The sequence below is a fragment of the Delphinus delphis genome, chromosome 12 (assembly GCF_949987515.2).
Source record: "Delphinus delphis chromosome 12, mDelDel1.2, whole genome shotgun sequence".
Taxonomy (NCBI): domain Eukaryota; kingdom Metazoa; phylum Chordata; class Mammalia; order Artiodactyla; family Delphinidae; genus Delphinus; species Delphinus delphis.
This window is the reverse complement of record NC_082694.2, coordinates 33,194,292-33,212,843: the sequence shown is the minus strand read 5'-3', so window position 1 is coordinate 33,212,843 and position 18,552 is coordinate 33,194,292. Positions and strand designations below refer to the sequence as shown.

The following is an 18,552-nucleotide window of genomic DNA, read 5'->3' as shown; positions in this document are numbered from 1 at the left end:
TGACCAGCCTATCAGCCTTGGCTTCACACACCCTCCTAAGGAAGACCCCTGTGGCATGAACCCTGAACCTTCTCTTCGATTGTTTGGGATAAACAGTAGAAAGCACTGACAAATGGAATGAGCAGAGTCAGGGTAGAGTTTTTGTATTTAGGGGGAAAAATTAGAATTACTAGCTGGAGACAAGGATTTGATTTAAAAGAGGATAAGTGAGAATGGAGGAGTTAGCAGCTACCTGAGCTGTATTTCAAGGAGTTTTTGATGGAAGTTGAGAGAACAAAAAGGATCATTTTCTTCTTTGAGAGACCTGCTGTCTCCATGGTGATCACAAAGTGTAGCAGAAATAGGAAAAAAAAATGTTTTCCAGTACATTAAGAATGATCTCCCCACTCTGGCATCTTCTAAGATGGGGTCAACAAACTTCCTGGAAAGGGACAGATAGTAAATATTTTCAGCTTTTAGAACCACACAGTGTCAGTCACAGCAACTCAACTTTGCCACAAAAAGTGGACATAGATAAAACATAAACAAATATGGCTATGTCTCAATAAAACTTTATTTAAACAAACAAGCAAAAAACTATTTAAAAAAACCCCAGATTTGGCCTGGGAGCCACAGTTTGCCAACCCCTTCCCTTTGAGAGTAGTAACATTTAAACATCTTTCTATTATTTTCCCCTGACATACTGCTCTTTCTTTGACTCTATACTGTGCATAGACAGGGCCATGTGGTATGTTAGTTATATTCAGGTTACAGCAATAAACACAGCAAGTTCTTTCATTGGCAACTTCAGAGGCATTAGAGCTACAGAACAGGACTATCAGAACATGGCATGATTTTGTTTGTTATTTTTGTATGTGATTTCCTACAATAATCAGGAGGGAAAACCTCATGAGGAGAGAGGGCTTATTTTCAGGAGCTGTCTTATTCATTACACCTGCTATAACAGAATACCATAGACCACGTGGCTTACAAACAACAGAAATATATTTCTTCTGGAGTCTGGGGAGTTCAAGATCAAGGCACCAGCAGAATGGGTGTCTGGTGAGGGCAGCTTCTTGGTTCATAGACGATCACCTTTTTTCTGTGTCCTCACACGGTGGAGAGGACAAGGGAGCTCTCTGGGGTCTCTTTTTTTTTTTTAATGTGTGCATCTTCATTTTTTTTTTAATAAAGTATAGTTGATTTACAATGTTTCAGGTATACAGAAAAGTGATTCAGTTATAGATAGATAGATGATAGATAGATAGATAGATAGATGATAGATACATAAATAGAATATAGATATCTAGTTATCCCTCCTTGACCCCTTTCCCCTTTGGTAACCATAAATTTGTTTTCTTTGTCTGCAAGTCTGTTTCTGTTTTGTAAATAAGTTCATTTGTATCTTTTTTTAAAAATTCCACATACAAGTGATATCTTATGATATTTGTCTTTCTCTGACTTCCTTCACTTAGTAAGATAATCTCTAGGTCCATCCATGTTGCTGCAAATGGCATTATTTCATTCTTTTTTATGGCTGAGTAATACTTCATTGTGTATATAAATAAATATATATACACATATATACATCTGGGGTCTCTTTTTATAAGGGTATTAATCTCATTCATGAGGGTTCTGCTCTCATGACCTAATCACCTCCCAAAGTCCCAACCTCCAAATAACATGACATTAGGGATTAGTTTTCAGCATATGAATTCTGAGGGGACACAAACATTCAGTCTATAGCAAGAGCAAAAAGAAAGAGAGGAGCTGGAACACTGTGTCTCCTTAGTCTAACTTGCATGAAGAAGAACCTCAAGGGGCAGAAAAGGCGGTGACAGATAAAAAGAGGAAACTAAAGTGATCTAAAGAAGAAGAGCAAAGGACCTGGAGTAGGCTGGTCTGGCTTAGCATGGAAAAGTCTATGTGGTTTCTTAAAAGAACATCATTCACTCAGTCCATATCTATAAATCACCTCCTATGTGCACAGTACCCAGGCAGTCATGGGAGAACAAGGCAACAGGATATGGATTCTGTCCTTGAGGAGCTAGTCTGAGAGGGAGCAAGGGGAAGAGACTGTCGTGGGTAGGGGGGGGAAATTATTCATAGCTGGTGAGGAGTAAGGCTCTATAGAGAAGAAAGTCAATGTCGTTGCTGCTCCTTGACCAGGAAAAGGAGATCTGAATTGCCTGGCACTGCTCACTTTTGCATCGGCATGTATTTCTTGAGCCACTGAACACACGAGAGTTAGGAACGAAAAGCCAGTCTTTGACCAAAGATAGCTTTGCAATTCAAGGGCAAGACGGGCCTGACCTTCCAGACAGCTCATGTGAGATGAGTTTGGATGGGTTGTTCCTACCCATTTACTCACAGGGACTCAAACATCTATGGTGGCAAGACACCATTATTTCCTCCAAGACAGATGTGCTAACTGGCTAAACAGAAGTTTGCCGTGCATGTTGCTAAGGATCCAGAGAGTTAGAAAAGTCTGCTTGACTAGCTGACATTTTCACTTTTCAGCTTACTTTTGGCATGCCTTAGAAACAGGCTGCGATGAGATGACTTCTACACAGGTAAAATCAAGTGTATTATTGGCCAAGGGACTTCCAAGAAAGTGCTGTTCCCTATCTAAATAAGAGTATCCCCCCTTGTTAACACTTCAAAGAAAGACACGGCCATGTCTGTGCCATTTTGGTTCAGCTTGGTGCCAGGCTCACAGAAGGACCTTTCTGTTTGTGATGAGTGACTATAGCAGAGGACACATGGGCTTTTTCTTCATTTATTTTCCCTCTATTAGGACGCTTTTCCTACACTGTGTGGTCATATTTTGTGCTGCCCAATGTAGACACTGCTGCTGCAGAAAATTCCCAAGGGTCAGAGAATCCTAGAGCTTCTAAAACCAAGGAATATATCTCAGGAGGCTTCTAACATGTGTATACATAATACTTGTTTCATTTCAAACTTTTCATTTCATACTTGTTGCAGAGTTTAGTGAGATTAGAGAAGAGCAGAACAAAGAACAACTCTGCACCGGACTGACCTGCTGGGTCATGGCTGAGGCCCCATGCTTCCTGACACAGGCACAGATGCCCAGGCAGGGTCTGGCCCAACACTGTGATGTTGCTGTAAACTACGTCTCATTTCCTTCTCTTCCTGGATCCAGTCACCACAAAGACCTATCATTAAGGCAACTTTGTGTTGCCTTGCTTCCTGTGTCCTATCAGCATGGGGATGACGGCCATCTGTAGAACAGAGAAGTTAAGCAGTCGCAATTTCCAGGAGGCTCAGTACTTCCGATTTTAAGGGATGTAGGCTTTAACCTTGTCCTCCTGAAAATATTGGCCTTCACATCCAATTTTTCTTTTCCTCTGTTCTCTGCTTCCCAGTGAGTTCAAACCTCTTGGAGAGAAGAAATGACTTTCAGATCACTCGGCGGGTCAATGGTGGATAGACAACAAATTCATACCCATCATTATACTCCAAGACTCAAGAGCTATTGGGTCAGAACCACTTTTGGTCTCAGATTATGAGCTGCTTTTAATTTTTTATTGAAGTATAGTTGATTTACAATATCATGTTAGTTTCAGGTGTACAGCACAGTGATTCAGTTGTAGATAGACAGATATTCCTTTTCAGATTTTTTTCCCTTATAGGCTATTACAAAATATTGAGTATAGTTCCCTGTGCTATACAGTAGGTCCTTATTGGTTATTTATTTTATATATAGTAGTGTATATATGTTAATGCCAACCTCCTAATTTATCCCTCCATCCCTTTTCCCCTTTGGTAACTATAAGTTTGTTTTCTAGCTTGTGAGTCTCTCTCTGTTTGGTAAATAAGTTTATTTGTATCTTTTTCTTTAGATTCCACATATAAGCGATATCATATGATATTTGTCTTTCTCTGTTTGACTTACTTCACTTAGTGTGATAATCTCTAGGTCCATCCACGTTGCTGCAAAAAGCATTAATTCATTCTTTTTCTATGGCTGAGTAGTATTCCATTGTATGTATCTATACCACATCTTCTTTATCCATTCAGACTATTAACTCTTATTCCAGTATTTCTCATGCCCCTGACCAGAGCCTCTTTGAAAGAAACAGTGTGGAATTCAATTTTTATACTTTTTGGGTCTTGAGTAGAGAAGCATATGATATCAGCTTCCTCCTGTGTCATGGGTGTCAAGATCTGTTCACAGGAAGCCACAACCATTCAGGTATTTTTATGTTTCTTCCATCCTCCCAACCCCAGTTTCTCTCCCTCCCCATTTGTAAGAGCTCCCCCTACACTTGGTTCAATTATTATTCTCCATTTCCTTGACTCCTCTACCAACCTCCTCAACTCTCTGATGATTTTGTCTCCCTTCTCAGTAGGTTTTCTGATTAACCTTCATTCCTCCTCTTTTCTCCAAAACCTGCTGTCTGGCTGGTAAAGTAATCTCTGTTTTCCATTCAAGGCTAGCTATCTAATGATTCTTCTCTGGCTTTCAGATTGGAATCCTGGGGTCATTTGTCTTTAATAGTAGGGGTAACATGGCGGACCCTTTGTCTGCTGGTGTCCACAAGGCAAATTGCTTCTGATCCCACTTGGCCTCTCACCTTTCCCCTCTGGCAATGCTAAACTAGCATCTATAGAAATTAAGATTCCTCAGGAAATTAACTCTCCAATTCATCTTCACCTTAGACAGCCACTATCTCCCTCTTTAACATATAACGTTTATTCATAGAATTATTAAACCTTGAAAAGAAACCATTTAATCTATTCTGCTTGTTTCATAGTAGAGGGAACCAGAGTCCAGATGGTGTAGTGACTTGACCAAAGTCACACGGCCAAGACTATTTAGAGACATTCGAGACGAGAACCTGCTCTCCATCCTCTTCCTGCATGGTCTTCTCACCCAATTGCCCCCCCCCCCTTAGTCTTGCCAGTTCCTCTTCCAATAAAATCTCACATCTGGAATATTGACATACTAGTTTTACCCTTTCTAGGACCTTAACATAAAATCAACTAAACTGAATGATCAAATTTTTGATTCAGTAATTAGATAACAGAATAAACCTGACTTCTAGATCTTTCCCTGACATCTGAACACTTCTCACCCTTCCCCTCTTTGACCGACTTACCTTCATCTGAGGTAGTAAATGATGGTGTTTTTGACCAGCATTCTCCCAAGGGTGTTGTCATGAGATGGTTTAGTCAAGAAGGGCCCTGTATCAAACACGTTTGCAAATGCTCATGGCATGTCTGATCCCTGCCTTGGCAATTCGTACTGTGTGTCAAAGCCTCTGGGAATGCTGTAATCAGAAAATTTTCATGACATTGTTTAATTTAATATGTATCAAGCCTCTCTGGTTATGGAACTCTTTAGCTGACAATATACCTATTGAAATCTTGCAGTACACATTTTAGGGAAAAGTAGTTCTAGATTCCATATCTCTGTTTCTGTCTGGATCCCCTACTTTCTCGAACTCTTGGCATCCTTACACTGCCCTACAAAAACATTCCCATCCTGTGGACTATCCTTTTAAGTTCCTACCATGTTAAAGTATTAATAAGGGCTCTCTATGTGCAGGAAATCATTGAGCTTGGAATCTGAAATGGGTTGAATCCCAGCTGAACTGGCCACATGACTTTGAATGAACAGCTTTACTTTCTGTGAGCATTGATTTCTTCACCTGTAACCTCAGCATCGTAATTTCTGTCTTGCTTATATCAGTATTGCTTTAAGGATGGGCAGAAATAATAGACGGGAAAACATGTCATTCACTCTAAAAGGTGGTATAAACGTTAAAAATTATTATGATGGTAATGACAGCGACGCTAAACCTCTTTCCTGAAGTTACACATTTACATTAGTGTCAAAAGTTCCCAAAGAGGTTTAAAAACTGGTCATATTGGGTTTAATCTGTCAATTGAGTATAGGGAAATAACAGCTGAAGGATCAAAAGCAGAAATTTGCCAGTTGCAAAAGAGAAGGAGAAGGAAGGTGTAACCCTGGTGGGGAGAAAGGTTAGGGGGAATTTAAAATCATTCTCCGAGGAGGAGACAGAGCTTACATGATTTTCATAAGAGATTTCTCCTGACCTAGGGAAAGGGGTAAACAGTCAGCCAGGAGCTAGGTGCCTGGTGGAAACATACATGAAATTGTTGAAGAAGTGGAGGGCTTTGGCTCAAGCAGTAGAGACCCCCTCCTCAGTGACCTGAAGGAAGCCAGAAACCCTAGAAGAACGTGCAAGAAAGTCTTTTCTGAGACATCCCAGAGATTTATCCATTTTGCCCCAGAGGGAAGCAGGCAAATAGGGCTGGATGTCAGTAACGGCAGTTCAACGATTCAGAGCTGAACCAGAGAAATACTAGTTTCTCATAGATAGGTTTATATGAGTGCATCCTTCTCGTCTGCCAGGCCGGTGGCCAGAAAAACATCTGTTACACATTTTAATAGGGGTCTGTGGAACACATCACATGACGCTATAACCCAAAGGAATGATGTAAATGATAGGGAAATTTAGAGATCACAGCTGGCCAGAAACTAAATGTGACATTGGCCCTTTAAGGCTTTGTCCTTCTGACCACTCCAAGTTCCTAATCCTCCTGCCAAGTGGGCTGGAGGCCAAAATATTTCTTAACTTTGCATTTATTTCAGGGTGTTAATCTCATAGGCAACCAACTCCTATTTAATAAACTCAAACTCCTCAGGCCCTCCCCCTCAGGGATGCCTGTGTCTGCTCTCCCAAAGCCTTAGCATACATGCGCCTGCCCCTGTCTTTTCCTGCCTGCCGAGGGTGTTGACACAGCAGTGTCAGGGCATCGTGCAGCTGTCATCAGCCCCATGCCACAGATGGTACCTCAATTATGCATCCTTCCCACAGCGTCTGCCTTGGCCACACGAGCCGTCTACCTGCCTCTGAGTCTCACTTGGGGCTCCAGAGGCCAGGAGGTGAGGCAGAAGAGCTGAACTCCAGATGGACTCAGGAACCTTTAGCTCTAAGACCAATCGCAGAAGGAGTGGGCTTCCCTTGCCCCATCCTCAGCCCTATTTTTAATCACTAACCAAGGAAGGTAATGAGAAAGTACTTGAATTACAAAGATTCCCATTTATTACTCTGGCCGCCCCTCCACAAAGCATCTCTTTTCCCCTTTGGCAAGAACAGATCACTATTGACACTTTTAGAAGGCCCTGGGCCCCTCTCAATTATTGGCCTAATCTCTGCCTGCTCTGAAAGCAGAATTCTTTCCTAACTAGATTTTTTAGAAAGTTAAGAGGCCATTCTTTGCTTTATTCATTGGAATGACTTCGTGAGCTAATGTATTCTCCTGTCAGTACATTTCATGGGTTCAGCAACATCTGCAGGATATGGAAAGAGCAGAAATAAACCAGATGTTTCCAAAAGGTAGCTCCACTAAGCCTTCTTAACATAATTATTGCAATAGCGCATCCACATTTTATGGTACCTCCTCTATCTTTATACGCTGCTAACTTTTCCTGTAGAATCCCAAACCCGTGGACCTGAGTTCCTTCTAAACAGATTTGTAATCTTAAAAAAAAAAAAAAATTGACATATATCCTCCATTAAATCCAAATTTCCTTTATCAAATTTTAGAGGGGAAAAATAGATTAAGGAAATGCAGATATTTATCTCAGCCTTCAACATTTACACTCATTTGGTTAATTACCACTTAATTACACTGTCAAAGGGGAAAATTTTACCACAGACAGACCAGTGCCCACCCTTCAGGGCCTCACTTCTTCCAAGAGGCAGACCTCTGCTCGGAGCCAACTCCTTTCTCCACGAAACATTTGTAATGATTACTTGACAAGAAGTGCAGATACAAAATTGCGCAAAGGAGAGCCATCACTCACCAGAGGCTTTCTCTGAGTTCTCAAGCTAGAGCAACAGTGCCCCCCAAAGCAAGCAGCCAGCAACATCCTGTAAGCTGACACTGGGCTGCCCAAACTTCTATTTTCTGCTTCATAAGCCGAGGAGCTATTTTAAGAGTTGCTGGCCGAAAAGCAGGCTCTATTACAACCAGACGAGCATTCCAACCAAGCTGGGGAGCCTCGGCTGGAAACAGAGAATATTTCCACCTATTTTAACTCAGACGCCAGGAATTCTCTATGGAGGAGATGGGGTTGGGGAGCAGGAGACACAGTAGAAAATCGGAAAACTTCAGAAGTTTGCCAAACTCGAGGGAACAAAGTATAACTAGATTAATGCATAAATCTTATTAACCGAAATGCAGCTGAATAGAGTCATTTGTCATCAGAGTTTCTCCATCTTTTAACAAATGGCAATATTTTGGGGTCTCATAGTTCTCTGCCAAGTGGAAGACCTCATTAAAGCTGTTGGAAAATAACAGTATTTGAATTAGTTTAATTATGATATGATGAACTATCAACCCAATTTTTTAAAACAATATGCAAGTAGCCTTTTTAAGCCAGAGACTCTGTTTTCCAAAACAGGAAATGAAGCATAACGCCCTTAATTTCTTCATGAGGGCAAAATCCTAGATACCCCGATGCAGTGATACAATGAGCATGAAATGAAACCAACAATCCCCACCCCAGTGACTCCCTTTGTGCATTGACTAGAAGGTCTTTTGGCTCCAAGAATGGAAACTGCATTAAGCCGGAGCCTGACCCAAATTTTCTCTTTCAAGTTCTAAGCCCTGTTTTCTATTTTCCCTTCTATCTTGGAATAGGGTCAATCTATAAAAAATGAAATTTCACATTCCTGAAAGACAATGATGATGTCATATCAGCCTGCTTGGCTTTTATGCTGCTCTTTGGGGGTATTACAAGGGGAAAAAAAAAATAATAATGTGGTGTTGGGAAAAGGGAATGAAAGCCAGGAAGCCTGAAAATCGAAGTTTTAAAACCAAACTGTATAATCAACAACACAATCATAAACACCTACAAGAAACAACCCCTTCCACTCCCCTGCAAGAAGCCACAATGAGACCTCCCCCACTATACTCCGACCAAAACAGAATTAAAAGGACTGATAATACCAAGTGTTTGTAAGAATGGGAAGAATTAGAATTCTCATGTATTTTAAGTGGGAACGTAAATTGGTACAACCACTTTGGAAAACAGTTTGATGGTTATCTACTAAATATATAAATCCTAAGATGGAGCAATTCTACTCCCGGGTATATATCCAACCTAAATAAGCATATATGTCTACCAAAAGGCTTGTACAAGTAGGTTCATAGCAGCTTTATTCATAGTCACCCCATCCCAAAAGTCCATCATTTGTAAGATAAATTGTGAGATATTCGTTCCATAGAATGTCACACAGAAATATTTTCCAGACCAAAAAAAAAAAAAAAAAAAAAGAGTGCATACTATGTGATTTCACTTATATTTTGTTCAAAAATAGGCAAAACTAGAAGTGATAGAAGTTATCATAATAGCGGTGGAGGTAATGGCTGGACAGGGCATGAGTGAGCCCTTGGGGTGTGTTGGGATTGTTCTGTATCTTACTATGGGTGTAGTTCCACAGGTATATACAAATGTAAAAATTCATGCAGCTGGACAGTTAGTTACTATATATGAACTTTATTTATGGTATACCCCTCAAAATAAAAGCAAAAGGAAAAGCAAGACAAAGAAAAAAAAAGAAAGTAAAGAAAAAAACCCTCCCCGAGTCATCAGTTTCAAACATGTCTCACGTAATGTCACTTCCTACATCAAGCCTTCCTGAGCTTCCTGCTTCTGATGACAATGACTTGCAAACTCTTCACTTGCTTTATCATGCATGTTCTGGGACCAGCCTACCTCGACATCTCTCACCACTTTTGCCCTACTTCCTCTTTCTGACTCCCCTCCAGCCACACTGATATTTTTCTTCTCGAAAACACCAAGCTCTTTTCTGACCTAGGTCCTTGGCATTTACTCTTCATTCTGAGTGGAACATTCTTCTCCCAGAACCCATCCCCAAGACTGTCGCCAACTCACCATTCCAATCTCAACGCAAATGCCATCTCCTCTGCTTGACGGCCCTAGTAGCATTCTGCTCTCACCATCCCTCTCTACCCTACTGCCCTACTTATCCTCTTCAGTTTTATATACTGCACTGATTCTCTAAAACTATTCTGTTTGCTTACTTTGTTTATTTCTCTGTCCTCCACAAAAATGCATGCTCTTTGAGACAGTGGTCAAGGTCACTCTCTTAAGGTCACTGCTATATCTCCAAGTGTCTAGGATGGAGCCTGGCATCCAGCGGACGCTCAATGACTATTTACTTAGTGATGCATAAATGACTCAATAAATGTATAAATCACTGCCCTCGAGAGTTAATGGGCGTGGTAAAATTAATAAGCAGTAGTAGGGCTCAGTCAAAAGAGCACTGGATCAAATGTTTGCAAACTGAGAAGTCTGCAGTAGATGATCACCTGCTTTAACATCTTTAATATTCATCTATCTATATTTAGTTGGGAGACTGGATAGATAGACATGAGAAGGACATAAACAACCCAAAACAGCAAAAAGCCCAAACAGAGACCTCAGAGAGAAAGCCATCAGGTCAGGCTGGTGTGGTCAGGGGGCCCTGCAAAAGCTGTGAGATTTTCACTGGGCCTGGAAAGCTGGTTGGAAGCAATGGAAGTAGATTGAGGGGAACAGAAGGTCCTAAATAGTAAACTTGGGTCAGCAAATATGCAGAGGTGAAAAAACCCAAGGCATCACCAAGGGCTGGAGCAGATGAATATCACTCAAGAAGAGGGTTGGTATTGAAGAGTGGGTCCCCACCAGTGTCCAAATTTCTTCCTCCTCATTTTTGAACACACCCAGCTCTTAGAAGAGGGATTAGCAATTACCAGTGAACCAACCATCTCCCAAAGAGAAGCAGCTTGACTTATATAATGGGTTAGATGAACACTGACCTCCCTTGAAACTGCAGCCTGAAAGGTGATATGAATCAAATATCAGAAATTTGCTTTATTGCCTCTGGAAAGATAGAAATTTAAATGTATTCCCTGTGTGGAAGTGAGAGGTTTGTATACAGAACCACCAACCTGTGGAAATACATTCTTTTATTCATTTGCCCTAATATTTTGGCTGTACTATAGAGCTAATATTATTGTTTATTTTTGAGAGTTAAAATGCTATCTCATTACCTTCAACTGCTATCATCAAGCCAGTCACAAAGTTTTTAAAAATATAATTAATTCTCAAACTATAAACTTTCCAAATAAATACTTTGATAGAGTAGGAATCATTTGATTAAACTGAGCATGTTGTCTAGGAATTGTGAAGTGTGTGTGTGTGTGTGTGTGTGTGTGTGTGTGTACAAAGCCAGAATATGATGAATAACACACTTGCCCAATAATTTATAGGTTAAAAAAAAGTATTTAGAACCTAAATAAGTTCAAACTACTGGAAGTGGGATGCAAGCAGAGATGAAAAGGAAGATCATTGATGCCAACTATTCCTTGTTTGAAAAGAGTCTGGAGTTTGATCTGGAAAAAAGAAAGAAAGAAGACTTGATTCTAGTGTTATTTTTTCAGAACTGATTAATTTCTTCTTACTGCACAGCTGGAAACACATGGAAATAAGTAAGGGTTTCACTGCAGAAGGCTCAGTTGGAAGTAATTTGCCATTGAGCTAGTAAATTGGGAATTTCAGACTTCCAGTCCTCAAGTTGGGGCCCAAGATTGGCAATGGCCACCTTTTGGTTCCAGAACCAAACCAAAGAATTCCAGTGGATCATTTCTCTGAGGATTCTCTCCTTGACTCCATAAGACTGGCAAAGTTGAGGCTGCTTTCCATAGGACCAATCTATTGGGTTAATCTTTGGTGCCTCTGGAGTCTGGTAGAGATTTCAGAATACTCTCAATGGGTAGGGCTACTGCCATTTACATCTATACATCCTGATAATGCTCAAGGAAGTTGCAACTATCACAGCTCACAGGTGACCACCACAGTACTAGGAAAAACACTAGTATATTCTTATTTAGAGAAGAAGCTCAAGGAAAGAGAAGGGGTAAAGAAATTACTTTTCATTTATATGAAGAGGTAGAAAAACCTCAAACAAACCTCAGACAGATCTGGGTTAAATCCCAGATCCACTACTTACTCGATTCTCCCTTTCAAATTCTGCTTTCACCATTTGTCTCAGGCTGTGCCTACATGCTTAGCAATGAAACACTGCTATTCCTAACTTTTACTTAAAGTGATTGTTATGCGCATGTAATGTATGACATCAATTCTCCAATCTTAATCAATAGCTCTGCGATGATGATAAATTGATCTATCTGAAGGTTGCCATTTAAAGGTTTTGCACTACCATTCAATCATTCTGAGCTGTCCAACTCCAGAACTACAGCTACCTATTCAAAGCCAGTTCTCTTTCAGGGTTTTTTGTTTTACTATTAAGCCATCATAGTGTAGCTATCGTTCCCTGAAAACTCTGTGTAAATTCCCAACTCCAGGTCTTTGCTCAGGTCACTCACCCTCACACAATGCTCTCTCCTTCCCTGTGAAAGCAATCTCCTCTGAGTCTGCATTCTTTGATCCATTCTCTTTCTCTTCCATTGGATTTGTTGGTGTCATTTAGGTCCTAGCATATGTTTCTTTTATTGTCAGTTATCTTTGTCCTTAATGGCAGAGACTATGGTTTTATGCTTTTTGATATTTTCATGACTGATGAGATACACCATTCATAACAGGTGTTCAACATATTAATGGCAGCACTGAAAACAAACAAAAAAAATTTGGGACTCAGACAGATCTGGGTCATATCCCAGATCCACTACTTACTAGATTCTCCCTTTCCCTGGCCTCCATATTCAATCATCAAGCCTTTCTCTTCTTCCAAAATGTATATCTAATCTAATTACTTCTCTTGTTACTGCCATTGTCTCTATTCATACCACCATCACCTCTTCCCTCAACCACAGAAATAGGCTCGTGACTAGCCTCCTTGTTTCTATTCTTGCCCCTTACCTTCCGTTCTTCATACTATAACAAAATTGCCTTGTTGTTTAAAGGAAACCATACATCCTACTCCCTCGCTGAAACTCTTCAACGTTTTCCCACTGTGCTTAGAATCAAGCCCAAATCCCTGACCTTGACCACGGCTTCAGGACCCTGCGTGATCTGACCTCTGCCCCAGCATCATCTCACACCTCTCTATCCCTCTCTCACTATATTTCAGTCACACTAGCCCTTGGACAGTTTCAAGAAATGGCTGAGTTCTTACCCACCTTCAGGGCCTTTGCCTGGAAGTTAACTCAACCTGGAATCCTCTTCCTTGATTCTCAACTGGCTGGCTTCTCATCTCCCCGATCTCAGGACAAATGTCCCCTTGTCATTTCAAAACCTTCTTGATCACTCTAACTCATTCCTTATACCTTGTTATCCTCTACTATAGCATCCTATTTATTTCCTGTATGGCACCTGCAACGGTCTATAATTCTCCTGTTTATTTGTGTACTTGTCTGTTAACTGCCAACTCACTGAAATGTACAATCCATGAAATCAGGGATCTTTTCTGTTATCCATAGTATCTGTAACCACTAGAATAGTGCCTAATACATAACAGATGCGAAATAAACAGTTTTTCACCCTTATAAACAGTAAATGTTAATTTATGAATGGATTCACAATGCATATACTTCCATTTCTCCTCTCCTGGCCTTTGTCATATGTTTTACTGGTACGTATGTTATACCGTATACGGTGTTATACTGTATTATTATTTTTAAAACAGTCCATTGTCTTTTAAAGAGATTTAGCTAATAAGAAAAAAGAACCTTACATATTTACCTATGTAGCTAATGTTTTCATTATCTTGTATAGATCTATATTCCTGCCTGGTATCATCTCTCTGCTTAAATGATTTTCTTTAACATTTCTTATAATACAGTTCTCCTGATGATGCATTTTTCCAGTTTTTGTATTTCTGAAAAAGTCTTTATTTTATCTTCATTTTGAAAGCTATTGTCACTGGTTATGCAATTTTTGCTTTTGTTATTTTACAATTTTAAAGACATTGCTCCACTGTCTTCTCTCTTCCATTGTGTCTAATGAGAAATAAGCCATCATCTTGATCTTTGTTCCTCTGTGTGTCTTTTTTTCTGTTTTTAAGATCTTATCTATTGCTAGCTTTGAGTAATTTGATTACAATATGTTTGGTGTGGTTTTCTTTATGTTTCTTATGATTGGAGTTCATTTAATTTCTTGGATCTGTGGATTCACAGCATTCATCAAATTTGGAAACATTTTAGCCATTATTTCTTCAAGGTTTTTTTTTTTTTTGGCTGCATTGGGTCTTCATTGCTGCACGCGGGCTTCCTCTAGTTGCGGCGAGCGGGGGCTACTCTTGGTTGCGGTGCGCGTGCTTCTCATTGCGGTGGCTTCTCTTGCTGTGGAGCATGGGCTCTAGGCACGTGGGCTCAGTAGTTGTGGTTCGAGGGCTCTGGAGCGCAGGCTCAGTAGTTGTGCTGCACAGGCTTAGTTGCTCCGCAGCGTGGGGGATCTTCTCAGACAAGTGCTTGAACCCGTGTCCCCTGAATTGGCAGGTGGATTCTTAACCACTGCTCCACCAGGGAAGTCCCACTTCAAGTATTTTTATGTCTCGTTCCTCTTCCCTTTCAAGACCTCCAATAATATGCATGCTAGGCTGATTGCAGTTGTCCCAGAGTTCACTGATGCTCTTTTCATTTTTTCTTGAGCTTTATTTCTCTGTGTTTCCTTTGGGATAGTTTCTATTGCTACGTCTTCAAGTTCACTAATTTTTTCTTTTGTAATATCTAATGTGCTGTTAATTCCATCAAATGTGCTTTTTATCTCAGGCATTATATTGTAGTTTTCATCTTTAAAAGTTTGATTTAGGGTTTTTTTTTTACATCTTCCATGTCTCCAGTTAACTTGTTCAATCTTTTTTCTAGCTTCTTGAACATATGAAATATAGTTATAATAACTGTCTTTAATGTCCTGTCTGCTAATTCTACTACTATTGTCAGCTCTAGGTTGATTTTGATTAATTGATTTTCAACCCAGATCGGTTATATAGTCCTGTTTCTTTGCATGCCTGGTAATTTTTAATTGGATGCTAAGCATTGTGAATTTTATTTTGTTGGATGTTGGATATTCTTGAATTCCCATAAATATTTTTGAACTTTGTCCTGAGATATTAAGTTATTTGGAAAATTTGGTCTATGGTTGACTTTCTTTTCAGCTTTGCTAGGTAGCCTTAGGTCTAGGGCTATTTGTTTCTCATTACTCTAGCAAAAACCTTCTAAAATTCTACCCAATGACCAAAGAATTGTGAAGTTTTCCAATTTGACTGGTGGAAACAATCACTATTCTTTGCCTTGTATGAATGTCAGGTCCTGTTCTCTCTAATACTTCTGAGTGATTCTTTCTTCTTCCAGGGTAATTTCTTCATTCACATGTCCTGATTAGTACTCAACTGAATATTCATTCAGGGAGTCCTCTCTCCTTGAGCCACAGCCTGTAAACTTTCTCAAGACTATAAGCTGTAGCAATTGTAGGGCTCAATTAAGTTTTTCTCATCTCTCAGGGATCTCTGTCCTTTGATGCCTGATGTCCAATGTGTTGAGTTTTAATTATTTCAGAGGGAGACCATAACCAGTCTATGTTACTCTATCTTGACTGCAAACAGAAGTCCCAGAGTACATGTGAACATTGCCTAATCCTCTCCCTCATAGAGATACTCTCTGGGGAACAGGTCTAAAGTATAATAAAATGGTAACAACAAGTAAAGCATGAAAAAAAATCAGAGAAAGAAGAAAGTACAGCGAAATGCCACACCACAGTTATGCTGGAGTTGGATAGTAGAGAAAAGAGAAGGAAATCGCCTTTACTGATTACTACCTTATTTGGAGTATATGAAACAGGCCATGCTATATGAAATTCTCTTCTCTTTTGGTGGGGAGGAAAAAAACAAGGTAGAGTTAGTAAGGAAAAAGAAAGCCATTCTTCCAACCCATCCCTCCCTCTCGCACCACACACACACACACACACACACACACACACACACACAGCCTCTTATCTCATTAAGCGATGTGACCCTCCTCACAAAGGAGGGTCATCAGCAAATACAGTGGCTTGTGAACACATCACGGGATGTGCTCATTATACCACAAAGACAGAGTAGGGACCAAGCAATCACAGGGCAACATAGAAAATTGTTTTATAAGCCGACTTTTACAAATTGATTTCAAAACTGGGGAGCAATTACCATTAAGCAAAATAATTTGCTGCCCCGAAGAGGGTAGGGCAAGGCAGTAGGTCCAAAGATAACCTAAACCATCATTAGAGAAATCCAGTTATTTAGTCAATTTTACTTATTTACAGGACTAAAGATTAATGAGTTCAGATACTCACTCAGACAGTAATTAGGTTTCAAAAACATACTATAACACAATCAATCATGGCTCTTGAACATAATGGCATTAGGGCAGAGCCCTCTTTCAGCTCCAGTTATTAGCAAGTGATTGGTGAACACTGGGTGAAGCTGAGAGGTTACCCCAGGGCCCTGCAATAAAATGAAAGAAGACCCTTAAATAAGAAGAAAGTATATCTTTGATCCTTTGTCCTTCGCTTGGATATTCTGAAATATTGTGCTCAGGATGTGAGGTTTCATAACAGAACTTCAAGGATTGGTGGCATTTAAAAATACAGTTGGTGTTTCACTTGAAATATATCTTTACTTGATAATCTAGCTATTTACAGTCTTTTGAATCTAATCTTTAGGGGTATTAACATTTTCAGATTTTTAAAAAATTTACTTTCTCATGACTTTATGAGTAAAGATAACTCGAGAGTTTTATAAATATACTGGGACCTCATGGCACCAAAGAAAAAGCCAAAAAAATAAAAAAAAAAGAGCTTTAAATGAGGGAGAATTTTTTATTATCTGCTTCTACTTAGCAAAGAACAGCTTTGCCTTTCATGAGACAGAGAAATTAGATAAAGGTACAAGTCCTACACTCATGGAATCTAGGATGGAGAATAGACAGGAGAGAAAAGAAAGAGCAGTAATCATTTGGAATAATTTTAGATTTACGGAGAAGTTGCAAAGATAATAGAGAGTTCCTGTATACCTTTCACCTAGCTTCTCCCAGTGTTAACATCTTACATGACCATGATATACTTGCCAAAGCTAAGAAATCAACATTCGTACATTACTATTAACTAAACTCCACACTTCATTTGGATTTCACCAGTTTCTCCAATACTGTCCTTTTTTCCGTTCCAGAATTCAATCCAGGATACCATTGTGTATTTAGTCACACCTCCACAATCTTCTGGCTGGTGATACCCACTCAGTCTTTCCTTGTTTCCCATGACCTTGACCATTTTGAGGAATATGTATGTTGTAGAACATTCCTCAGTTTGTCTCATGTTTTCTCATGACCAGACTGGGGTTGTGGATTTTTGGAAAGAATACCACAGAGTTCAAGTACCCTTCTCATTGCATAATATAAGAGGCTCTGTGGACATCAACATGATTTATTACTGCTGATATACACCTTGCTCACTCTGTGAAGATGGGATCTGCCAGGTTTCTCCTCTGTAAAGTTACTATTTTTTCCTTCCCATACTCTATTCTTTGGAAGCATGTCATTACATCCAACACCCACTTGAGAAGGAGGGGAATTAAGCTTTATCTCCTAGAGAGCGGGTATCTACTTACAGTATTTGGATTTCTTCTTTACGGAAGATTTGTGCATTCTCTCCCACTTATTTATTTATCCAATCTCTTTCCTCACTTATTTTAAATAAACATGTCCTCCTAGCTGCTTCTCTCTATATATTGGATTTTATGTCAAAATATAACAAGCACATTAGTTCATGCTGTATTGCAAAGACTCACCAGACCTCTTTGGAAGACACATGCTTGTCCTTCAAGAAGCCACTGTGCAGTTTATTAAATTTGTAATTTTATTCTTCAAATGCTTTTCTTGATTTTTTGAATGTAACGTTTATTTTTCTGTGGTTGTTTGTGCAGACTCCATGCATTTCCTTTTAGAATGTTAGGTCTATCTCTGAGGCAGTTAATTTTTTACACAGGTTATGGAATTAATCTAAGACTGTGTAAACTTCTGCTATGTCTCCACAAGTTTCTAAGAACAGCTGAAAAAGAAAAAATATAACATTAGGATCATTCAATTCAGCAGTTGTTTTGTTTCCATAACAGCAAACAAAGGATTTGACTGACTTTCTCTAAAATAATCGTGTTTCTCTGTTTCAGTTTGGATCTACAATTCTTTTTACCTTGTGAATGCCCTCCGAAAAAAAATGAAGAACTGACTTCTTTTCCTTTACATAGCTTCCTCTCCACTTAACTCTTCCCCAAGGGGAAAAATCCCTTTAAACCTTTAAATTTAGTCCTGAAATAGACAACCTCAGAAGAGCATAGGGATTTGCATTTTATGTTTGGTTTATCTGAGTCCCAATCAATTGGTTTCCTGAGTGAGCCACACCAAATTCCTTGTGTCCTATGCCAGGCTCCTGTGAGTTACAAGTCCAACCCTGGTTTCTTACCAGCTTTTCCAGGGGAGAGCAACATGAGACCCATGGGTCTTCCTGCATTCCAGCTC

The 18,552-nt window shown here is 39.7% G+C and overlaps 1 long non-coding RNA gene across 1 annotated transcript; it reads right to left on the bottom strand.

The window, feature by feature from the left end:
* Positions 1-3,347: 3,347 nt before the first annotated feature.
* Positions 3,348-17,938, bottom strand: LOC132435410 (uncharacterized). Its single transcript, XR_009521530.1, has 3 exons — positions 17,826-17,938; positions 5,103-5,273; positions 3,348-3,378 (listed from the first exon to the last, which is right to left on the bottom strand). It is a non-coding gene; the product is annotated as an uncharacterized lncRNA (long non-coding RNA).
* Positions 17,939-18,552: the final 614 nt, after the last annotated feature.